This window comes from Artemia sp. Qi Xiang Cuo, chromosome 4 (genome assembly GCF_049724085.1).
Source record: "Artemia sp. Qi Xiang Cuo chromosome 4, ASM4972408v1, whole genome shotgun sequence".
Classification (NCBI taxonomy): domain Eukaryota; kingdom Metazoa; phylum Arthropoda; class Branchiopoda; order Anostraca; family Artemiidae; genus Artemia; species Artemia sp. Qi Xiang Cuo.
The window spans coordinates 76,825,561-76,851,385 of NC_142797.1; the positions used below are offsets into that span (position 1 = coordinate 76,825,561).

General features: G+C 39.7%; 1 protein-coding gene across 1 annotated transcript in view; it reads right to left on the reverse strand.

Annotated features, from left to right (window-relative positions):
* LOC148953450 (uncharacterized) overlaps positions 1-25,825 on the reverse strand; it is a 165,073-nt gene that overhangs the window by 11,783 nt on the left and 127,465 nt on the right. The window lies entirely within an intron of this gene.

The following is a 25,825-nucleotide window of genomic DNA, read 5'->3' on the forward strand; positions in this document are numbered from 1 at the left end:
CGTCAGCCGTTCATAATGCGTTGGAGATACCCATTTGAACAACCTGCATACTCATTTTGCATTTTGATTTCGTTCAACATCCCCCACAGCATTGCCAGAGAGTTCATTTAAAAACCGTTACATTCTTCAGGCAACCCAGGATCAAATATGCTTCCTTTCTTCAGGCAACCCAGGATCAAATATGCTTCCTTTCTTCAGGCAACCCAGGATCAAATATGCTTCCTTTCTTCAGGCAACCCAGGATCAAATATGCTTCCTTTCTTCAGGCAACCCAGGATCAAATATGCTTCCTATCTTCAGGCAACCCAGGATCAAATATGCTTCCTTTCTTCAGGCAACCCAGGATCAAATATGCTTCCTTTCTTCAGGCAACCCAGGATCAAATATGCTTCCTTTCTTCAGGCAACCCAGGATCAAATATGCTTCCTTTCTTCAGGCAACCCAGGATCAAATATGCTTCCTTTCTTCAGGCAACCCAGGATCAAATATGCTTCCTTTCTTCAGGCAACCCAGGATCAAATATGCTTCCTTTCTTCAGGCACCCCAGGATCAAATATGCTTCCTTTCTTCAGGCAACCCAGGATCAAATATGCTTCCTTTCTTCAGGCAACCCAGGATCAAATATGCTTCCTTTCTTCAGGCAACCCAGGAGCAAATATGCTTCCTTTCTTCAGGCAACCCAGGATCAAATATGCTTCCTTTCTTCAGGCAACCCAGGATCAAATATGCTTCCTTTCTTCAGGCAACCCAGGATCCAATATGCTTCCTTTCTTCAGGCAACCCAGGATCAAATATGCTTCCTTTCTTCAGGCAACCCAGGATCAAATATGCTTCCTTTCTTCAGGCAACCCAGGATCAAATATGCTTCCTTTCTTAATGCACTAAGGTCTTACCCTTGCCCCAGGCGATTCTTAGTGGGTGGGTGGAGGCTCATCTCTGGGGGCCTAGTCAATAGAACTTTTGCCTATTTTGAAGAAATGGCTTAAAGATTTTATTGGATGTTCTTGGTGGGGGGGGGGCAGCCAAGAAGGGCGTTGGAAGAGGATGATAGTCCTTCAATCTCTTTTGACTGTTTGGAATGTCACAGGTACTTTTGATCTTCAGTCGGACGAACCACCTTTTATGTTTCTATGTTTATACCTTTTATGTTACTCCTTCCATATAATTTAGCCTTGGGAGAAAAAACACATTGAAACACACATTGAAAGTACATTGAAACAATATTGCTCTTTACGAACAGCGCAAACTGCCTATAATCTTGAGGCCAAAATGGAATTGCTATTTGTGTCAATGAAAAATGGTTAAACTTCGCAATCATTATTCGAGAAAAATATTTTTTTTTACATCTACCTCATTTTTGGGAGTACATGGGAGTACTCCGGGAACATAACACTGGGTAACAATTTCTTTTTTTTTAAATCGTCTAGGGTTTGCTGAATTAGACTAATTTTGATGCTTCTGAGTCTGAAGTTGACATTGGTTTTGCTCAATCAGCTCAGGATTTTTTGCTACAGAATTTAAAAAAAAAATCTATTTTGCGTATTAAAAATCAATTTCTGCGGATCATCAGCTGAGAAATCCCTGACAAATGTTTCCATTTTGTTCAAGAAATAACAGTCAACGTATCCAAATTCAGTTTTTATTTATTCAGTAAAATTTGGTAAGCACAATTCATAATCATAGGCAGCGCAGTAGCGCTGCCTAAGTAAAAACGATGTTGGCACGATGTATTTTTTTTTCGCTTGTCTTAGACCATGGCCCTTCGAATCGAAGGAGTTGTCGTAGAAAGTTCAAAAAAGGCTAATTCAATTGGAAATTTGAAGGGCTAGTGCTCTTTTTAATAGTCAAAAGTGATTAGAGGGAAACAAGCCCCCCTGTCACGCCCACTATTTCCCAAAACACATCCAATCAAAATTTTGAGATAGCCATTTTGTTCAACGTAGTTGAAAGTTCTGGAAATTAGGTCTTTGAGGATGGCAAAGCCCCAACAGCCCTCAAGGCCAGGGTTGTAAGTTATGCCCTGGGGAATATAAGGTTTTTTATAGAAAGCTTTGTCGTAGAAACGTCAAAAAGGGCTCATTCAATTGGAAATGGACAGGGATAGTGCCCTTTTTAATATTTGAAAGTGATTGGAGGGCAACTAACCCCCCTCTCACGCCCGCCATTTCTTCAAATACATGCAATTAAAATGTTGAAATATCCATTTTGTTCGGCGTAGTTGAAAGTTTCGGAAATTAGGTCTTTGAGGATGATAAAACCCTTCAGAGCCCTCAGGGCAAGGGTTTTAAGTTATGCCCTGGGGGCATATAAGATTTTTATAGAAAGCGTTGTCGTAGAAACTTCGAAAAGGGCTCATTTGGTAGGAAATTGATAGGCCAAGTGTCCTTTTTAATAGTCGAAAGTGGCTGGAAAGGAGCTAACCCCCCTCTCACGCCCACCGTTTTACCAAACACATCCAGTCATAATTTTGAGATAATCATTTTGTTTAACATAGTTGAAAGTTCTGGAAATTATGTCTTTGAGGATGACAAACCCCCCGCAGCCCTCAGGACAAGGGTTGTAATCTATGCCCATGGGGCATATAAGGTTTTTATAGAAAGCTTGGTCGTAGAAACTTCAAAAAGGGCTCATTCAATTGGATATTGAAAAGGCTAGTGCCCTTTTTAATAGTCGAAAGTGATTGGAGTGATACATGGTGTGCAAGACGTGCATGGAATACCTCCGGCGGTGGACAAAGGGTGCAAAAACTGCACTGAAGGTTGGGATTCAGATGGTTTGGAGGAAGATGTTACACAATGAATCAGATTGTTCTTCTATTCTATTAATGCTACTGGCGTCAGCCAGAAGAATCGACACAGCCTCCAGTCCCCCAACCTTCTGCCTGCCCACCATGCAGTTGCTCACTGTGAAGAAATTCCTGTGCCAGTGTTCACAGAGCTTCCCGGCAGTGACGATAATGTCACCAGTGCAGATGAGGGAACATATACAGAAAAGGAGTATAATGCACAACATTGTCTGCAGCCGTTTTCCCAATGTAAGGCTAATGATCTGGTATGGGATCTCAGCTTGTTGAAGACTTCCTCCGAGCTGTTGGCCTCCAGAATCAAAGAGGAAAATCTGCTTAGTGAGGACGTGCACATCACTTTCTTTCGTAGAAGGGACGAGGATTATATGGGCTACTTCTGCCAGGAGGAATTTCCGGACCTATCAACTACATTCAACAAAATGGCTATATCAAAATGTTGATCTGAAGTGTTTGGGGAAATGATGGACGTGGGGGGGATTCGCCCTCTAATCACTTTTGAATATTAATAAGGGCGCTATTCCTCTCAATTCCCAATTGAATGAACTTTTTTGAAGTTTCTAGGACAACGCTTTCTATAAAAGCCTTATATGCCCCAAGGACATAGCTTACAACCTTTGCACAGGGGGCTGTGGGGGGTTTGTTATCCTCAAAGACATAACTTCTGGACCTTTGAACTACGTTTAAGAAAATGGCTATCTCAAAATTTTGATTGAATGTGTTCGGGAAAATAGTGGGCACTAGTCCTTTCAATTTCCAATCGAATGAATTTATTTTGAAGTTTCTACGACAACACTTTCTATAAAAACCTTTTATGCCCTCAGGGCATAGTTTAAAACCCTTGCCCTGAGGGTTGTGGGGGAGGGGTGTCATCCCTAAAGACCTAATTTCTGTAACTCTCAACTACGTTGAAAAAAACCCAGCTATATCAAAATTTTGATTGGATGTGTTTGGGGAAATGGTGGGTGAGAGAGAGGGGTTAGTTACCCTCCCATTACTTTCTATTATTAAAAAGGGCACTAGCCCTTCAAATTTTCAATGGCATGAGCCCTTTTCTAATTTTCTTCGACAACGCTTTCTATGAAAACCTTATATACCCCAAGGGCATAACTTAAAACCCTTACCCTGAGGGGTGTAGGGGGGTTATCATCCAAACACCTAATTTCCAAAACTTTCAACTGCGTTGAACAAAATGGATATCTCAAAATTTTGATTGCATGTGTTTGGGGCAATGGTGGGCATGAGAGGGGGGTTAGCTGTCCTCCAATCACTTGCGAATATTAAAAACGGCACTAGCCTTTTCATTTTCCAATTGAATGAGCCCTTTTTGAAGTTTCTACGACCACGCTTTCTATAAAAACCTTTTTGACTTCAAAGTAAGCCTTTTAGGCACTCTTTAAAGATCCTTTGATGTTCCTCCTGTCCACTGACAGCATATAATCTTCGCAGATGTAGCAGAAAACTTCAAGATCAATCTTGCATGACCGTCATGTGGAAGCCATATCAATCAAGTGAAAGAAGAATACAGGTTAATGTCAGGCAATGAAAATTAGAATTAATGTGATTAGCTAAGGGATTAATTAAATAACTTTGTAATCACGCATACACGTATGCAGTTACTTTAGAAAAATAAAATAATTTTGTAGTTCGAAATATTCTTCAAGAAAAATATGATTAAACGCAAAACCCTGATTTTAGAACATGTGTAGCTTGTCAGGTAGGTCTATGGCTGTATCTAATAAAGTTCACCTGAGAGAGCAAAATGAATGTGATATTTGGACTCAGAACACCAAAATTAGTCTAAATCTGTTGAGATATTAGTAGGAATGGGTCAGGAGGTACTAAACTTACAAGATTCAGCCAATCAGAGGCCTACAATCCCTGTACGTACAAGACCACATCCTCTTTCTAGGCTAATCAGGGAATTAGAATAATTCGGGGAAAATACACTTGCGCACTGAATACGAGCATGACAATGTTATTGATTCATTAATGTGACAGGATCGCATTGACTATGAGGAAATCTTTTTTATATACTTGTTATTAGTGTGAGAATAGAATTCAAGCAGTGAGAACAGTTTGACTATATTTATTCATTGAGATATATTTACAATGGTGAGTGGAAGGTTTAAACTATTAGAAGTTGATAGCAGCAGAAGCAATGATACAAGAGAACCAAATATTGCGGTAGGAATCAAGAGAGGATCACGGCTTTGTTTTGAATGGGATGAAGTATATGCAAGATATGTGTTATCATTGAGTAAATTTAAAATGGAGGACCAATTATGCTTCGCTGCAAAAGTTGATATAGCACATGTGAATAGACTTCAAAGTGCTTTAAGCGCAATAGTGAAGTATATAGAGGACAATAAGTTATATCGATAATTGTGTATGTGTATTACATAATTGTTGTAATTATACACGCTCAATAAAATTGTTTCGAAATCTAAAATGTCTCCTTTCTTTTTGTTAGGTTTTAGGTTATCGAATATTCTTAAAGTAGAATGAATTGTGATTAATATAAAGTCAGCAGGGAGTCAAATAAGGTTAAAAAATGAATAAATATGACAAAGATAAAACTAGATTGAATCTTGTGATTACCGAAAATCATTTGATTCCGAATGACGATTTTCTCGAGTTATCTCTTCAACGGAAGATATTCTCATAGGAAACACTTGACAATATAATAAAAACTGACTCTCCGCCATTGGACTATTGTATGAAGATTTTACGACGTGACTCAAATGTTCTTACCCAATTTATTGATATATTAATTGAAACCAAGCAGAATAACATCGTGGATATATTTTTGAAAACACTGCCTTAGATTTAATGTAGATGACTGCTTATTCGGAACAGCTGTGTACCGTCATGATAGCACTGCTATCCCATTCCCCTCACTGAATTTATCAAACAAGGACCAGTTTATATTTCGCTCTGAGAGAATAGATTTTAAGCACCAAAAAATGCTCTATATGAAACCACTTTGTACGTATACTCTAGGTAACTGTGCATCTTGAGAGACATGTATCAATGTTGATGAACATAATGAAATTTATAAACTATACAATCCGTGTAAGTTATATAGAGGATATGCAGTACAAATTAAAGGCTGTAATTCATGTTTTGAAGAGATTTGTGACTCTCACCCTAGAGGGCAACTATGCTCCAATTGTCACTATGACAAATGTGATCGGTGGGGTTGTGGGGGACAGTCCTCCTCAAGCTACGAACCTAATTGGTTCCAAAAAGAAATATTTTCTCTATCAGTGCAAAATTTGGGCTATTCAAAGTTCTGATTATGATGACACTGTGCGGTAAGTACCGAAATCATAATGCAGCGCTAAAACGGTTTAAGTCCTGAAGTCAGTACAAAAAGAGAAGCCGAAACTCAGTATAAAATTGAAAAAAGTACTATCTGTCACTCAGGCTCAGGTGGAGTTCTAGCTCAGGTCGATTAATACAAAATAAGCAAGTCCAGAAAATCTACAACAATGAACTACTTCCCAATTCTTCGCAAAGCGATCCAAATCATGACTCAGTGTAAATGTTTGGTAGGAAAAAGATATTAACCTAGCCCCATTTATCTCTTAGACAAGTATAACTTCTATAGTGCATTCCACGCTAGTGTTAATAAGCTAATGTGGAACCTCTCACTCACTGCTCTTATGGTATTTTAGTTTTAGCATTCAGTTTATGCAGTTCAAATACTCATTTCAAGTGTGTATATATTTAAGGGCATTTACGTAATGAGGTTAGGATGGCTCTAACTAAGTTTCTAAGGATTCTGGATCTAAATTACAAATAAACCTCAAGTTTATTTAGCTACTATATTAATTAAAAATTTGCTGTTGAGAAAAACTGGCAAAATTTTTTACTCATTATTCAAATTTGGTTCAAAATTCTAATCCCAGTACTTAGTTTATTTCTTAGCAGAAAATTTTAAAATTGTTATGAATGTTCTAGCAATTAACTTACATACATCTATGTTAATTTAAAAACAAACAAAGTTTACCATATTCTTATTTACTTTCATAAAATTTAAAAGAAAATGTTTCAAATACATATTAGAGAAACATATTAGACAGCAAGGAACAATAGCGATGAAAGAAACTTAAGGAAGAAATTTCAGGAGCGATGCGGCTTAATAGTAACCAAAACTATAACAAATGGAACTTTGATATCATAGGCAGCGCGCTGGCGCTGCCTAAGTAAAGATCGACGTGGGCACATTGTGTTTTGGTTTTTTTCTCCATACCCGGGCACGTCGTATCCAAGGATTTGTCGTAAAAACTTCAAAAAAGGCTCATTCGATTGGAAATTGGAAGTAGAGAGGGGTCAGGAGGTCCCACGAGTCACCCCTGCTGCCACCTACAACTTTTTTTAACACCATATATTGGCACGAGAACCACGTGGTTTATGGTTTTTGTAAGTGAGAATTTGAAAAACAGGAATTTTGTCACATTTATGTATGTTTTCATGGATGTTTATGTGTGTGGGTCGATTTATTTGATGTTTTTCATGGATGATTTATGGTTTTTGTCAGTGAGAATTTGAACAAACAGGAATTTTGTCACATTTATGTCTGTTTTTATGGTTTTTGTCAGTGAGAATTTGAAAAACAGGAACTTTCTCACATTTTTGTATGTTTTTATGGTTTTTGTCAGTGAAAATTTGAAAAAACAGGAACTTTCTCACTTTCATGGATGTCAACAGCAATTTATGTATGTTTCATGGTTTTTGTCAGTGAGAATGGAAAAACAGTATTTTTCTCACTTTGCTGTCAGTCATTAATCAAATTGTTTCCGGGCAAAGTTTAGTAATGTCTGACAGGTACTGCTCCAGGAATAGATCCAAGTCATTAATGTCTTTGCCTCGGAAACAACTCTTTTGGTCGAACTCCAAAGGATATTAATAACCAAACGCCATGAAAACAATTCTCCATGAAACATCTTAACGATGAATTGTTTTAGCGCGGGAATCAGGTTTCTTATTAATTTGAAATGCATTAGCGCAGAGATGCCAAAAACAAAAGGAACACGCTGAATTATGTTTAGGGATAATTTTGGCGAAACTTTTTTTAGACAGGTTATGGAATTATTTCGGCGAAAAGATTTTTGAAGAGATTTTGGAAGAGGATTTGAGGGTGAAACTCTGTGGTCGTTATAATACACAAGTTTCATTTGAACAGTGTTGTGAGGTCCTCTACCCCAACCCCAAAGGGTTCCGATCCCCCTACCCCAACCCCAAAGGAAGCCCCCTGTCCTCAAAGGTCCCCCAAGCTCCCAAAGGGCCACCGGCGCCCCCAAAGGCCCACCCCAGACCCCCAAAGACCCTCCCCGGGCCCCCCAAAGGCCCATCGAGCTCCCAAAAGACCAACGGGGTCCCAAAGGCCCTCCACCGGTCCCCAAATGTCCCCCAGGCTCCCAACTGGCCCCACGGACCCCCAAAGGCCCTCCCCCCCCCCCAAAGGTCCACCGGGCTCCCAAAGGACCAATCGGTCCTCAAGTGCCCCCAGACCCCCAAAGGCCCTCCCTGTGCCCCAAAGGCCCTCCCCGGTCCCCAAAGGTCCCCCCGGGCCAGAGAAGCGCCGCCGGGATGCGCCGTGGGCCAGGAAAGCGCCGCAGGATGTGCCGCAGGGATGCGCCGCGGGTCAGGAAAGCGCCGCGGGGGATGCGACACAGGGAGTCACCACAGGAAAGCGCTGCAGGATGCGCCTCAGGGATGCGCCGCAAAAAAAAAGTAAACTAAAAAGTAAAAATTTCGGAATGTTATCCCCCAAACGCCCTCCTCTGTCCCCTCAAGGCCCTCCCCTGGTCCGCACAGGTCCCCCGGGCTCCCCAAGGGACAACCGGCCCACCCAGACCCCCAAATGCCATCCCCGGACCCCCAAAGCCCAAGATTAGTTAGATTAAGTTAGGTTAGGTTAAGTTAGGTTAGGCTAGGTTAGCCTACGTACGCGCGCGTACGTAGGCTAACCTAGCCTAACCTAACTTAACCTAACTTAATCTAACCTAACCCTAACCTAATCATACACCTAACGTTTTGCCTGTCTCTCACCTAACCTAAGCTGACCTAAGTGAAGCGTACGTGGGCTAACCCTAACCTAACTTAACCTAACCTAACTTAATCTAGCCTAACCTAACCTAACCATACTCGCCGGAAAAGGTTAGGTGTCGTCTCTTTGTGTGTGTGTTGTCCCTGTGTGTTAGTCGTCTCTCTCTGTGTGTGTGCGCACGTAACCTCGTCTAATGTGAATTTCAACCATTCAGGCTGGTGGACTAAGACCCCACTTCTGAGCTAGTGAATTTCCACCATTCAGGCTGGTGGACTATGACCCTAAGTCTGATCTAGTGAATTTCCACCATTCAGGCTGGTGGACTGAGACCCCAATATTGAACTAGTGGATTTCCACCATTCAGACTGGTGGAGTCTGACCCCAATTCTGAGCTAGTGAATTTCCACCGTTCAGGGTGGTGGACTGGGTCCCCAATACTGAGCTGGTGGACTAAGACCCCAATTTTCCAACTCTTGCATTTCATGACAGAAATTCAAAATGAACTTCGAAAAATCAAGAGAATGTAACTGTGAGAAGGTAAAGCACAGCAAGTCACTACTGAAATATTCCAACTCTTGCATTTCACGATAGAAATTCAAAATGAAATTTAAAAAATTAAGACAATGTAACTGTGATATGGTAGTTTTCGTGTGTGTGCATAAGTTTTCGTGTGTGTGTGTGTGTAAGTTTTTGTGAGTGTGTGTAATTTTGTGTGTGTGTGTCAGTTTTTTTGTGTGTGTGTTTTTTTTTGTGTGTGCGTTTGTTTTGGTGTGTGTTTGTAATTTTTTGTGTGTGTGTGTGTTTTTTTGTTCGTGTTTGTTTTTGATTTTGTGTGTTCTTGTGTGTGTTTGTGTATTGTTTTGTGTGTGTAAGTTTGTTTGTGTGTGTGTAAGTAATTTTTTGAGTGTGTGTGTAAGTTTGTGTGTGTGTGTGTGTGTGTAAGTGTTTGTGTGTGTAAGATGTTGTGTGTGTAATTTTTTACGTGTGTGTGTAAGTTTTCGTGTGTGTGTGTATAAGTTTTTGTGTGTTTGTTAGTTTTCGTGTGGATGTGTTAGTTTTTGTGTGTGTGTGTGTGTGTGTGTGTGTGTGTGTGTGATATTTTTTGTGTGTGTGATAGTTTTTGTGTGTGTGTGTAAGTTTTCGGGTGTGTGTGTGTTAGTTTTTTTGTGTGTGTATGTAAGTTTTTGTGCGTGTGTGTAAGTTTTTGTGTGTGTGTGTAAGTTTTTGTGTGATTGTAAGTTTTTGTGTGCCTGTAAGTTTTTGAGTGTGTGTGTATGTTTTTTTGTGTGTGTGTAAGTTTTTTTGTTTCTAATCTTTTTCGTGTGGATATAAGTTTTTTGTGTGTTTGTGTATGTTTGTGTGTTTGTGTGTGTGTGTGTGTGTATGTTTTTGTGTGTGTAAGTTTTTTGTTTGTGTGTGTGTTTAATTTTGTGTGTGTGTGTGTGTGTGTGTGTGTAAGTTGTGTGTGTAAGTTTTTGTGTGTGTGTTAGTTTTCTTGTGTGTGTGTGTGGAATTTTTGTGTGTGTGTATGTGTGTGTAAGTTTTTGTGCGTGTGTGTGTGAGTTTTTTGTGTTCATGTGTAAGTTTTTGTGTGTGTGTGTGTGTGTGTGTGTAAGTTTTTGTGTGTGTGGATGTTTTGGAGTGTGTGTGTGAGTTTTAGTGTGTGTGTGTGTGTGTGTGTAAGTTTTGTGTGTTTGTGTGTGTTTAAGTTTTTGTGTGCATGTAAGTTTTTGTGTGCATGTAAGTTTTTGTGTGCATGTGTAAGTTTTTGTGTGTGTGTGTGTGTGTGTAAGTTTGTGTGTGTGTGTGTGTGTAAGTTTTGGCGTGTGTGTGTAAGTTTGTGTGCGTGTGTGTAAGTTTGTGTGTGTGTGTAAGTTTTTGTGTCGTCTAATGTGAATTTCAACCATTCAGGCTGGTGGACTAAGACCCCAATTCTGAGCTAGTGAATTTCCACCATTCAGGCTGGTGGACTAAGACCCAAATTCTGAGCTAGTGAATTTTCCACCGTTCAGGCTGGTGGACTGGGACCCTAATACTGAGCTGGTGGACTAAGACCCTAATTTTCCAACTCTTGCATTTCATGACAGAAATTCAAAATGAACAAGCCTGAAATAGCAAACTAGTCATCCCAAACTATTGGTTTCAGACAACAAACACCAATGATGGACTAAGAATCCTAGCTCTGAAAAGTTCAAATAGCAAACTACACACCCCAAATCGTAATTTTATGACAACACACACCTATGAAAGGCTATGAAACCTAGCTAATAAAAGCCGGAAATAGCAAATTAACCATCTCAAATCACAAGTTTCAGACAGCACTCACCTATGAACGGCTAAGTTTTCGTGTGCATGTGTAAGTTTTTGTGCATTTACGTTTTTGTGTGCATGTAAGTTTTCGTGTGCTTCCCAAATCATAAGTTTCAGACAACACACTCCTATGAGTGGCTAAGAAATCTAGCTCAGAAAAGTCAAAAATAGCAAATTAACCATCCCAAATCATAGGTTTCAGTCAACACACACCTACGGATGGCTAAGAAATCCAGCTCAGAAAAGTCAAAAAAATAGCAACCCACACATCCCAAATCATAGGTTTCAGACACCACACACCTACGAAAGACTAAGAAATCCGGTTATGAAAAGTCGGAAATAGCAAACTATACATCCCAAATCATAGGTTTCAGACAACAGTCACCTATGAACGGCTAAGAAACCTATCTCAGAAAAGTCAAAAATAGCAAACTAGTCACCCCAAACTATAGGTTTCAGACAACAAACATCTATGAAAGGCTAAGAAATCCAGCTCAGAAAAGTCAAAAGTAGCAATCCACCCACCCCAAAACATAGGTTTCATACACTACACACCTATGAAAGACTAAGAAATCCAACTCAGAAAAGCCTGAAATAGCAACCCACATATCCCAAATCATAGGTTTCAGACACCACACACCTACGAAAGACTAAGAAATCTGGCTCATGAAAAGTACGGAAATAGCAAATTACACATCCCAAACTATTGGTTTCAGACAACATTCACCTACGAAATACTAGAAAACCTTAGCTCAGAAAAGCCTGAAATAGCAAACTACACATCCCAAATCATAATGTTCTGACAACACATACCTATGAAAGGCTAAGAAACCTAGCTCAGAAAAGTCGAAAATAGCAAACTACACATCCCAAATCATAGGTTTCAGACACTACACACCTATGAAAGACTAAGAAATCAAACTCAGAAAAGCCCGAAATAGTAATTTACATATCCCAAATCATAAGTTTCAGACAGTATTCACCTACGAAATACTAAGAAACCTTAGCTCAGAAAAGTCTGAAATAGCCAACTACTCCTCCCAAACCCGAAGTTTCAGACAACAAACCCCTATGAGTGACTAAGAATCCTAGCTCTGAAAAGTACAAAAAGCAAACTACACCTCCCAAATCATAATTTTCTGAAAGGACACACTTATGATAGGCTAAGAAATCTAGCTCAGAAAAGTCAAAAATAGCAAATTAACCATCCCAAATCATAGGTTTCAGTCAACACACACCTACGAATGGCTAAGAAATCCAGCTCAGAAAAGTCAAAAAAATTAGCAACCCACACATCCCAAATCATAGGTTTCAGACACCACACACATACGAAAGACTAAGAAATCCGGTTATGAAAAGTCTGAAATAGCAAATTACATATCCCAAATCATAGGTTTCAGACAACACTCAACTATGAACGGCTAAGAAACCTAGCTCAGAAAAGTCAAAAATAGCAAACTAGACATCCCAAACTATAGGTTTCAGACAACAAACACCTATGAAAGGCTAAGAAATCCAGCTCAGAAAAGTCAAAAGTAGCAATCCACCCATCCCAAATCATAGGTTTCAGACAACACACACCTATGAAAGACTAAGAAATCCAGCTCAGAAAGGTCAAAAATAGCAAACTACATATCCCAAAGCATCGGTTTCAGTCAACACACACCAACGAAAGACTAAGAAACCTAGCTCAGAAAAGTCAAAAATAGCAAACTACTCATCCCAAAACTATTGGTTTCAGACAACATTCACCTACGAAATACTAGAAAACCTTAGCTCAGAAAAGCCTGAAATAGCAAACTATACATCCCAAATCATAATTTTCTGACAACGCATACCTATGAAAGGCTAAGAAATCCAGCTCAGAAAAGTCGAAAATAGCAAACTACACATCCCAAATCATAGGTTTCAGACACCACACACCTATGAAAGACTAAGAAATCCAACTCAGAAAAGTCAAAAATAGCAAACTACATATCCCAAATCATAAGTTTCAGTCAACACACACGAACGAAAGGCTAAGAAACCTAGCTCATAAAAGCCTGAAATAGCAAACTACTCATCCCAAACTATTGGTTTCAGACAACATTCACCTAGGAAATACTAGGAAACCTTAGCTCAGAAAAGCCTGAAGTAGCAAACTACACATCCCAAATCATAGGTTTCAGACAACACACATCAACGAAAGACGGGTGCTCGGGGAGAGCCTTTGAGGGTCTGTGGGTCCCTTGAGGGTCGGTGGTCCTTTGGGAGTCGGGGGACCTTTGGAACCGGGGGATGGCTTTGGGGTCCGGGGATGGCATTTGGGGGTGGGGGGCCTTTGGAGGAGCCGAGGACCGGGAGGGCCTTTGGGGGTCTGAGGAGGGAGTTTGGGAGATAACATTTCGACATTTTTACTTTTTAGTTTACTTTTTTTTTGCGGCGCATCCCTGCGGCGCATCCTGCGGCACTTTACTGCAGTGCCTCCCTATGTCGCATCCCCGCGGCGCTTTCCTGACCCACGGCGCATCCCTGCGGCATATCCTGCGGTGCTTTCCGGGCCCCTGGCGCATCGCGGCGGTGCTTCTGGAGCCGGGGGGACATTGGGGGACGTGGGGAGGGCCTGGGGGCAACCGGTAGGGGCTGGGGGGTTGGGGGGGGCACTGGTCGAACGTTTGGTCCTTTGGGCGCCGGGTGGCCCTTTGGGGACGGGGGGCGGCCCTTTGGGGGTCCGGGGGGCCAGTTGGGAGCCTGGGAGACATTTGGGGACCGGTGGAGGGCCTTTGGGACCCCGTTGGTCTTTTGGGAGCTCGATGGGCCTTTGGGGGGCCCGGGGAGGGTCTTTGGGGGTCTGGGGTGGGCCTTTGGGGGCGCCGGTGGCCCTTTGGGAGCTTGGGGGACCTTTGAGGACAGGGGGCTTCCTTTGGGGTTGGGGTAGGGGGATCAGAACCCTTTGGGGTTGGGGTAGAGGACCTCACAACACTGTTCAAATGAAACTTGTGTATTATAACGACCACAGAGTTTCACCCTCAAATCCTCTTTCCAAAATCTCTTCAAAAATCTCTTCGCCGAAATAATTCCATAACCTGTCTAAAACAGTTTCGCCAAAATATATCCCTAAACGTAATTCAGCGTGTTCCTTTTGTTTTTGGCATCTCTGCGCTAATGCATTTCAAATTAATAAGAAACCTGATCCCCGCGCTAAAACAATTCATCGTTAAGATGTTTCATGGAGAATTGTTTTCATGGCGTTTGGTTATTAATATCCTTTGGAGTTCGACCAAAAGAGTTGTTTCCGAGGCAAAGACATTAATGACTTGGATCTATTCCTGGAGCAGTACCTGTCAGACATTAATAAACTTTGCCCGGAAACAATTTGATTAATTACTGACAGCAAAGTGAGAAAAATACTGTTTTTCCATTCTCACTGAAAAAAACCATGAAACATACATAAATTGCTGTTGACATCCATGAAAGTGAGAAAGTTCCTGTTTTTTCAAATTCTCACTGACAAAAACCATAAAAACATACAAAAATGTGAGAAAGTTCCTGTTTTTCAAATTCTCACTGACAAAAACCGTAAAAACAGACATAAATGTGACAAAATTCCTGTTTTTTCAAATTCTCACTGACAAAAACCATAAATCATCCATGAAAAACATCAAATAAATCGACCCACACACATAAACATCCATGAAAACATACATAAATGTGACAAAATTCCTGTTTTTCAAATTCTCATTGACAAAAAACCATAAACCACGTGGTTCTCGTGCCAATATATGGTGTTAAAAAAAGTTGTAGGTGGCAGCAGGGGTGACTCGTGGGACCTCCTGACCCCTCTCTACTCTTGGAGTGGCTAGTGCCCTTTCTAATAGTCGAAAGTGATTGGAGGGTAACTAGCCCCCCCCCACGCCCATAATTGCCCCAAACACACCCAATCAAAATTTTGAGACAACCATTGTGTTCAGCGTAGTTGATTTCCAGATAGAAAATATGTTTTTGAGGAGGAAACTCCCCCACAACCCTCAAGGCAAGGGTTTTAAGTTATGCCCTGGGGGCATATAAGATTTTTATAGAAAGCTTTGTCGTAGAAACTTCAAAACAGGCTCATTCGATTGGAAATTGAAAGGGCTAGACCCTTTTTAATAGGCGAAAGTGATTGGAGGAAAACTAGCCCTCCCCCGCCACGCCCATCATTCCCCCAAACACATCCAATCAAAATTTTGAGATAACCATTTTCTTCAGCGTAGTTGATTTCGTGATAGAAAATATCTTTTTGAGGAGGAAACTCCCCCAAAACCCTCGGGGCCAGGGTTTCAAGTTATGCCCTGAGGGCATATAATAACAATTTTGGCACAATGTACCATATATTATTTTTTTACTTTAGAGCAGGGCACTTCATATGGAATGGGTCGTTGTAGAGACTTCAAAAGGGGCTCATTCGATTGGAAATCGAGAGTTCTACGGCCGTTTTTAATAGTCGAAAGTGACTGGAGGGCAACTATCCCTCCCCTCCACGCCCTTCATTCCCCCAAACACATCTGATCAAAATTTCGATATACCCATTTTGTTTATCGTAATTGATTTCCACATTGAAAATATGTTTTTGAGGAGAACACTCCCCCACAACCCTTAGGGCACGGGTTTTAAGTTATACCATGGGGGCAGATATGGTTTTTATAGAAGGCATTGTCGTAGAAACTTCAAAACAGGCTCATTCGATTGGAAATTCGAAGGGCTAGTATCCTTTTTTATGGTCGAAAGTGATTGGACGGCAACTAGCCCCCCCCCCCCTCCCTACGCCAATTATTCCCCCAAACACATCCAATCAAAATTTTGAGATAGCCATATTGTTCAGCGTAGTTGATTTCCAGATAGAAATTGTGTTTTTGAGAAGGAAACTCCCCCACAACCCTCAGGGCAAGGGTTATAAATTATGCCCTGGGGCAAAATGTATTATTTATTTTTTCTTCTCTATACCCGGGCACTTCGTATCGAAAAGTTGTCGTAGAAACTTCGAAAAGGGCTCATTCAATTGGAAATTGGAATGGCTAGTGCCCTTTTCAATAGTCGAAAGTGATTGTAGGGCAACTAGCCCCCCCCCTCCACGCCCATCATTCCCCCAAACACATCCCCTCAAAATTTTGAAATCACCAGTTTGTTCAGTGTAGTTTATTTCCAGATAGAAAATATGTTTTTGAGGAGAACACTCCCACACAACCCTCGCGGCAAGAGTTTTAAGTTATGCCCTGGGGGCATAAAAGTTCTTATAGAAGGCGTTGTCGTAGAAACTTCAAAAAATGCTCATTCAATCGTAAATTCACAGGGATAGTGCCCTTTTTAATAGTTGAAAGTGATTGGAGGGCAACTAGCCCCCCCCCCAACCCCCATCATTCCCCAAACCCATCAAATTAAAATTTTGAGATAGCCATTTTGTTCAGCGTAGTTTATTTCCAGATAGAAAATATGTTTTCGAGGAGGAAACTCCCCTACAACCCTCGGGGCAAGAGTTTTAAGTTATGCCCTGGGGGCATATAATGTTTTTATAGAAGGCGTTGTCGTAAAAACTTCAAAAAAGGCTTATTCGATTGGAAATTCAAAGGGCTATTGCCATTTTTAATGGTCGAAAGTGATTGGAGTGCAACTAGCCTCCCCCACGCCCATCATCCCCCCAAACAAGTCCAATCAAAATTTTGAGATTGCCATTTTGTTCAGCGTAGTTGATTTCCAGATAGAAAATATGTTTTTGAGGAGGACTCTCCCCCACAACCCTTGGAGCAAGGGTTGTAAGTTATGCCTTGGGGGCATATAGGGTTTTTATAGAAGGGATTGTCGTAGAAACTTCAAAGCAGGCTCATTCGATTGGAATTGAAGGACTAATATCCTTTTTAATATTCGAAAGTGATTGGAGGGCAACTAGACCCCGCACGCCCATCATTCCCTCAAACACATCCAATCAAAATTTTGAGATAGCCATATTGTTCAGCATAGTTGATTTCCAGATAGAAAATATGTTTTTGAGGAGAATACTCCCCCACAACCCTCGGGGCAAGGGTTGTAAGTTATGCCTTAGGTGCATATAAGGTTTTTATAGAAGGCATTGTCGTAGAAACTTCAAAGCAGGCTCATTCGATTGGAAATTTAAAGGGCTAGTACCCTTTTTAATAGTCGAAAGTGATTGGAGGGCAAATAGCCCCCCGCAAGCCTACCATTTCCCCAAACACATCCAATCAAAATTTTGAGATAGCCATATTGTTCAGCGTAGTTGATTTCCAGACAGAAAATATTTTTTTTTAGAAGGACACTCCCCCACAACCCTCAGGGCAAGGGTTTTAAGTTATGCCCTGGGGCACAATGTATCATTTCTTTTTTCTTCTCTATACCCGGGCACTTCGTATCGTAGGAATTGTCGTAGAAACTTCGAAAAGGGTTCATTCAATTGGAAATTGGAATGGCTAGTGCCCTTTTTAATATTCAAAAGTGATTGAAGGGCAAGTAACCCCCCCCCTCCCTACGCCCATCATTTCCTCACTCACATCAAATCAAACTTTTGAGATAACTATTTTGTTCAGCTTAGTTTATTTCCAGATAGAAAATATGTTTTTGAGGAGAATACTCCCCTACAACCCTCGGGGCAAGAGTTTTAAGTTATGCCCTGGAGGCATATAAGGTTTTTATAGAAGGCGTTGTCGTAAAAACTACAAAAAAGGCTCATTCGATTGGAAATTCAAAGGGCTAGTGCCCTTTTTAATAGTTGAAAGTGATTGGAGGGTAACTAGTCCCCCCCCCATCGGCCATCATTCCCCCAAACACATCCAATCAAAATTTTGAGATAGCCATTTTGTTCAGCGTAGTTTATTTCCAGATAGAAAATATATTTTCGAGGAGGACACTCCCCTAAAACCCTCGGGGCAAGAGTTTTGAATTATGCCCTGGGGGCATATAAGGTTTTTATAGAAGGCGGTGTCGTAAAAACTTCAAAACAGGCTCATTCAATTCGAAATTCAAAGGGCTAGTGCCCTTTTTAATAGTTTAAAGTGATTGGAGGGCAACTAGCCTCCCCCCACGCCCATCATTCCCCCAAACACATCCAATAAAAATTTTGAGATAGCCATTTTGTTCAGCGTAGTTGATTTCCAGATAGAAAATATGTTTTTGAGAAGGACATTCCCCCACAACCCTCGGGGATAGGGTTGTAAGTAATGCCTTAGGGGCATATAATGTTTTTATAGAAGGCGTTTTCGTAAAAACTTCAAAAAAGGCTCATTCGATTGGAAATTCAAAGGGCTAATGCCCTTTTAATAGTCGAAAGTGATTGGAGGGTAACTAGCCTCCCCCACGCCCATCATTCCCCCAAACACATCCAATCAAAGTTTTGAGATAGCCATTTTGTTCAGCGTGGTTTATTTCCAGATATAAAATATGTTTTTGAGGAGGACACTCCCCCACAACCCTCGGGGCAAGGGTTGTAAGTTATGCCTTGGGGACATATAATATTTTTATAGAAGGTGTTGTCGTAGAAACTTCAAAAAAGGCTCATTCGATTGGAAATTCAAAGGGCTAGTGCCCTTTTTAATAGTCTAAAGTGATAGGTGGGCAACTAACCCCCCCCCCTCCCCACGCCCTTCATTCCCCCAAACACATCCAATCAAAATTTTGAATTAACTATTTTGTTCAGCGTAGTTTATTTCCAGATAGAAAATATAATTTTGAGGAGAACGCTCCACTACCACCCTCGGGGCAAGAGTTTTAAGTTATGCCCTGGGGCATTTAAGGTTTTTATAGAAGGCGTTGTCGTAGGAAATTCAAAAAAGGCTCCTTCGATTGGAAATTCAAAGGGCTAGTACCCTTTTTAATAGTCGAAAGTGATTGGAGGGCAACTAGCCCCCCGCACGCCCATCATTCCCCCCAACACATCCAATCAAAATTTTGAGATAGCCATATGGTTCAGCGTCGTTTATTTCCAAATAGAAAATATGTGTTTGAGAAGGAAACTCCCCCACAACCCTCAGGGCAAGGGTTTTAAGTTATGCCCTGGGGCACAATGTATTATTAATTTTTTCTTCTCTATACCCGGGCACTTCGTATCGAATGAGTAGTCATAGAAACTTCGAAAAGGGCTCATTCAATTGGAAATTCGAATGGCTAGTGCTCTTTTTAATAGTCGAAAGTGATTGGAGGGCAACTAACCCCCCCTCCCTACGCCCATCATTACCCCAAACACATCCAATCAAACTTTTTAGATAACTATTTTGTTCAGCTTAGTTTATTTCCAGATAGAAAATATGTTTTGAGGAGAACACTCCCCCAGAACCCTCGGGTCAAGAGTTTTAAGTTATGCGCTGGGGGCATATAAGGTTTTTATAGAAGGCATTGTCGTAGAAACTTCAAAAAAGGCTCATTCGATTGGAAATTCAAAGGGCTAGTGCCGTTTTTAATAGTTGAAAGTGATTGGAGGGCAACTAGTCCCCCCCCCTAACGCCCATCATTCCCCCAAACACATCCAATCAAAGTTTTGAGATAGCCATTTTGTTCAGCGTAGTTTATTTCCAGATATAAAATATGTTTTTGAGGAGGATACTCCCCCACAACCCTCGGGGCAAGGGTTGTAAGTTATGCCTTGGGGACATATAATATTTTTATAGAAGGTGTTGTCGTAGAAACTTCAAAATAGGCTCATTCGATTGGAAATTCAAAGAGCTAGTGACCTTTTTAATAGTCGAAAGTGATTGGAGGGCAACTACCCCCTCCCTCCCCACCCCCCTCATTCCTCCAAACACATCCAATCAAAATTTTGAGACAACTATTTTGTTCAGCGTAGTTTATTTCCAAATAGAAAATATATTTTTGAGGAGAACACTCCACTACAACCGTCGGGGCAAGAGTTTTAAGTTATCTCCTGGGAGCATATAAGGTTTTTATAGAAGGCGTTGTCGTAGAAACTTCAAAAAAGGCTCCTTCGATTGGAAATTAAAAGGTCCAGTGCCCTTTTTAATAGTCGAAAGTGATTTGAGGGCAACTAGCCTCCCCCCACGCCCATCATTCCCCAAAACACATCCAATCAAAATTTTGAGATAGCCATTTGTTCAGCTTAGTTGATTTCCAGATAGAAAATATGTTTTTGAGGAGGGCACTCCCCCAAAACCCTCGGGGCAAGGGTTGTAAGTTATGCCTTGGGGGCATATAAGGTTTTTATAGAAGGCATTGTCGTAAAAACTTCAAAACAGGCTCATTCAATTGGAAATTCAAAGGGCTAGTGCCCTTTTTATTAGTCGAAATTGATTGGAGGGCAGCTAGCCCCCCCCACGCCCATCATTCCCCCCAACACATCCAATCAAAAACTTGAGATAGCCATATTGTTCAGCGTAGTTTATTTCCAGATAGAAAATATGTTTTTGAGAAGGAAACTCCCCCACAACCCTCAAGGCAAGGGTTTTAAGTTATGCCCTGGGGCACAATGTATTATTTATTTTTTCTTCTCTATACCCGGGCACTTCGTATCGAAGGTGTTGTCGTAGAAACTTTAAAAAGGGCTCATTCGATTGGAAATTGGAATGGCTAGTGCCCTTTTCAATAGTCGAAAGTGGTTGTAGGGCAACTAACCCCCCCCCCTCCCTAAGTCCATCATTCCCCCAAACACATCCAATCAAACTTTTGAGATAACTATTTTGTTCAGCTTAGTTTATTTCCAGATAGAAAATATATTTTTAAGGAGAACACTCCCCCACAACCGTCGGGGCAAGAGTTTTGAGTTATGCCCTGGGGGTATATAAGGTTTTTATAGAAGGTGTTGTCGTAGAAACTTCGAAAATGGCTCATTCGATTGGGAATTCAAAGGGCTAGTGCCGTTTTTCATAGTCGAAAGTGATTGGAGGGCAACTAGTCCCCCCCCAACGGCCATCATTCCCCCAAACACACCCAATCAAACTTTTGAGATAGCCATTTTGTTCAGCGTAGTTGATTTCCAGATAGAAAATATTTTTTTGAGGAGGACACTCCCACACAACCCTCGGGTTGTGGGGGAGTGTCCCCACAAATGAATGTGCATTGTCAGTTTAATATACATATACTGATGTTTAGTAATCAAAAAATTTATATTATTTGATTTATCAAAGTTATAAAAGTAAAAACATTTATATTTTTTCAGTAAAGTGCAAATTATGTTCTGGCCTTGGGAAGGCATAGGGGTTTTGAGCCCAACTTATGTTAATTTCTGCTCGTTTCGAGTTTGAATCGGTTATTTATTATAATTTCTGTTCGTTTTGAGTTTCATTTAATTATCGATGTTGATTTGTGGTAGTTTCACGTTTGGTAGATTATTTCATTTTATTTTTGCTCATTTTTTGTTTAATGGAGTTCTTTACTTTTCTTTAAAAAACTTATTTTGTGAAAAAAGTTTTTTAATTAATCAATAGATACATCAAAATAATCGGCTCATTATGTTGGTTCCAAATATACAAATCATTAAGTTTAGTGTAACCCATCAAAAGTTATGGGCCTCAGAAAATTTGCCTGATTTTCAAAAAAGAGGGAACATATCTTAAAAGTCAAGGATTCTTAATGAAAATCACACCATAAAATTCAGTGTAGTAGAGAACCCTACTATAGAAGTTTGAAGCTTCCATCTGCAAAAATGTGGAATTTTAGTATATTTTGCCAGCAGAAAGATTACGGATGCGCGTTTTTTTTTCTTTTTTTTATGTGTGTGTTGGCTTGTTTTTTTTTCCAAAAAATTATATTTTCAAAAAAATAGTCCAAAAATACCAATAAAAGGCTCATTCAAACGGAAAATAAAAGTTCTAGTGCCTTTTTTAAGTGACCAAGAAGTTTGGAGGACAACTGGCCCTCCTCCTACCCACCTTTTTCCTAAAGTTCATCCAATCAAAATTCTGAGATTCCCAATTTTTCAGCATAGTCGAAAAACCCAGTAACTATTTATTTGACGATAAAATACCCTCTCACAGCCCTAGGGGAAAGTACCCATTGCTTACGTATGGTATTTCTTATTGGGAAGTATACAGACATTTTCTTGGGGAGGGGGAGAATTCTCTGCAAGGGGGATTCTATGGTGATAATTCTCTTTGGGAAGGGAATTTGCCAGGATTCCTATACAAAGTTCATTTTATTTGTCTTACTATCTCTTTGTCGACTCAATTTTATTGTGGAGATATTAAGGGGAAGTGGCCAGGGGAAATATTTACACAGGTTTAAATTGTCTAGATTATCGTTTTGTTGGTGGGGGGAGGGATTTTCCATTGGAAAAATTCTCCTTGGGGGAGTTTTCCACAAGATAAATTCTCCAGAGGAAATTTTCTGCTGGAACAACTTTCTGCTAGGGGTGGGGGTAATTTTGGGACGATTTTGCACGGAGGGGAGTTTTCAGCATGATTTGAAAAACAATTAGAGATAAAAGTGTTTTTAAAGTTGAAATGGGCTAAGAAAATATTTTCAACCGTAATTGTCCGCAAGAAATTTTTCGAGGGTAATTTTCAGCTAGAAGAGAATTGTCTGGGGGGGGGGATTCCTGATGGGGGGTTATTCTGTATTGGAAAAACTTTACATGGAAGATTGCCGCGAGGGGTTCCTGGAGGGGGTTTATTTTATGTGGGAAGAGCTTTACATGTAGGGATTTACCGTGAGGGGAAGAAATTTTCAACGGAGGGAAAAATCGGATTTCCCGGCATTATTTAAACAAGTTAAGAAATTTAATAAATCAACAGGTTTCTTCAACCGAAAGTGAGGAGCAACATCAACACTTAAAATTAACAGAAATTATTGCGTGTTTTAGGGGGTTTACTCCCTCCTCAATACCTCACTCTTTATGCTACTTAATTGAATTGTTAACTAATCATTTTCTTTGATATACGAAGTGGGAAAAAGGCATTTGCAGTAAAGATATTTTTTTTAACTATTTAATATGCATGACGTTATTTATGCAGCTGTGCGTTATTATCAATAACAATAGCATATCCTTATCTGTTTTGTTTATTACAGTTTTACAGCAAAAAAAAAATCATGTATTTATGAATTCAGCTCTTGGAAACATTATTTTGTTAGCTTTTTTTGTGTGATAAATGATATCACACAGCTTAAAATCAGTGAACTTTCCAGAGGAAAGTTTACAAGGGGAGGGGGGAACTTTTACCAAATTAATATAAAAATTTTGTTTTAATTGTTTATATTCGGCGAGTCGTTTTCGAACCTGCATTCGTTGAAAAACGTTCAGAAATTTAATAGCAAAAACAAGTTTTTTTTTAACTGAAAGTTAGGAGTGACATTACAACTGAAAACGAACAGAAATTATTCTGCATGTGAAAGAGGCTCTCCTTTTCTCGGTGCCCCGCTCTTTAAGCTAAAGTTTGGCTCTTTGTAATAACTCTACTTTTTAAAGTAATGAAAAACTTTAGCGTAAAGAGTGAGGCGTTGAGGAGAGGACAGCGGATTCATATACAGAATGATTTCCGTTCGTTTTTAAGTTTTAATTTCGCTCTTTACTTTCAGTTAAAAAAAACTTGTTGTTGTTTATTTAATGGTATTCAAGAGAGACTTTTCCTCCTGTTAAAACAATCACAGAAGCTCTTTCGAGAAAATAGTCGGTTTCCAAAGACTATAATCTCTTATTTTTTTTCATCTTTTTGTCAAATTTGAAATAGTCTAGTTGAATTGGGAATAGCACACATATTGACATTTTACAGAAATAATTTGGTACACGGAGGTTAACTCCCTCCTTACCTCTCGCTCTTTAAACTAAGGTTTCATGATGCTTTAAAAATATTTCTCGTTCCAAGTCAAAGACTCTTATGTTTTAGTAATCGTTCTTAACAAAAATTAAATAAAAACGAAGTTTTTTTTTAACTGAAAGTAAGGAGCGACATTAAAACTTAAAACGAACAGAAATTATTCTGTATATGGAAAGGGTTCGCTCTTTACGTCAAACTTAGACTCTTTCTCACAACTATATTTTTTAAAACAATAAAAAACTTTAGCGTATAGAGTGAGGCGTTGAGGAGGGGACAGCCCCTTTCATATACAGAATAATTTCTGTTTGTTTAAGTTTTAATGTCGCTCCTTACTTTCAGTCAAAAAAAACTTTGTTTTTATTTAATTTTGGAACGTTTTTGAATTAATGCAGGCTTTGATTTTGGCTCACCGTACATGGATAATTAAAACAAATTAGAATAAATAGCTCTTATGAAAGTACTCGAAAATCTTAGGCTTAAAGATCGAGGTATTTATTAGGGGGTGAACCCAATCATATACGTAATAATTTCTGTTCGTTTTAAGCTTTGATGCTGCTCCTTACTTTCAGTTAAAAAGCTTGTTTTTTTTAATTTAATTTCCGATCGTTTTTTAAATAATGCAGGAAAATCCGCTTTTTACCTGAAAGTAACGAGCAGCATCAAAGCTTAAAACGAACAGAAATTATTACGTATATGATTGGGTTCGCCCCCTAATAAATACCTCGATCTTAAATAATCGAATGGAAATAATGTGGAAAATACTATATGTAAACGTTGGGTAAAGTTCATGACTTTCAGCCCTCCCCCCGAGGACTTCGGGGGATTAAGTCATCCTAAAAGAAATAGTTATTATATTTTATACCATGCTAAACAAAATGGCTATCTCAAAATTTTTATCGGGCGACTTTGGAAAAAAATGAGCGTGGGAGGGGGCCTAGTTGCCCTTCATTTTTTCGGTCACTTAAAAAGGGTACTATAAATTTAAATTTTCGTTCGATAGATCCCTCCCACGATATTCTAGGACCATTGGGTCGATACGATGATCCCTGGGAAAAAAGAAGAAATAAACACGCATCCGTGATCTTTCTTCTGGCAAAAAATACAAAATTCCACATTTTTGCAGATAGGAGCTTGAAACCTATACAGTAGGGTTCTCTGATATGCTAAATCTGATGGTGTGATTTTCATTAAGGTTCTATGACTTTTAGGGGGTGTACCCCCCTTTTTTCGAAAATCAGAAAAATTTTCTCTGGCACTCAACTTTAGATGGGTAGGACTAAAGTTGATGAAACTTATATATTTAAAATCAACATTAAAATAGGATTCTTTGATGTATCTATTGGTATCAAAATTCCGTTGTTTAGAGTTTCGATTACTATTGAGCCGGGTCGCTCCTTACTTACAGTTCGTTACCACGAACTGTTTGATGGATGAAAAATTAAACTGCAGCGCAAAAAGTAGGGGGTTGAGAAGGGGCAACCCTCCTCATCTATGGTATAATTTATGTTCGTTCCAACTCTTAGTGTCTTTCTTTGCTATCATTTGAAAAAATTCAATCTCCAGTAAAGTGCTAGCGTTTCATAATCCTCCATATGATTCTACAAAGGAGTATCTTCAGTTAGTACATTAGTATTTAATTTTCATAGATAAAGTTTACAAGGCTGAGAAGCAATTATAATTTTTGTTTCGAGTTTCAATTGACTATTTAATTATATAAGTGAAAACTATTATTTCTTAATGTCTATAGGGGTTGAATATGCCACCGCATGTCATTATGACCCTTAAAATTTATGGGTTGTATATATATAGCTTTTTATAGTTCTAGAATTATTGGTTATACTAGATATTTCGCTCCCTAGAATTTGGTCCTCTGTAGGTATTAATTTTGTTTCGTACTATATTATGCCGGCAATTACCATCTTGTAAGGTGAT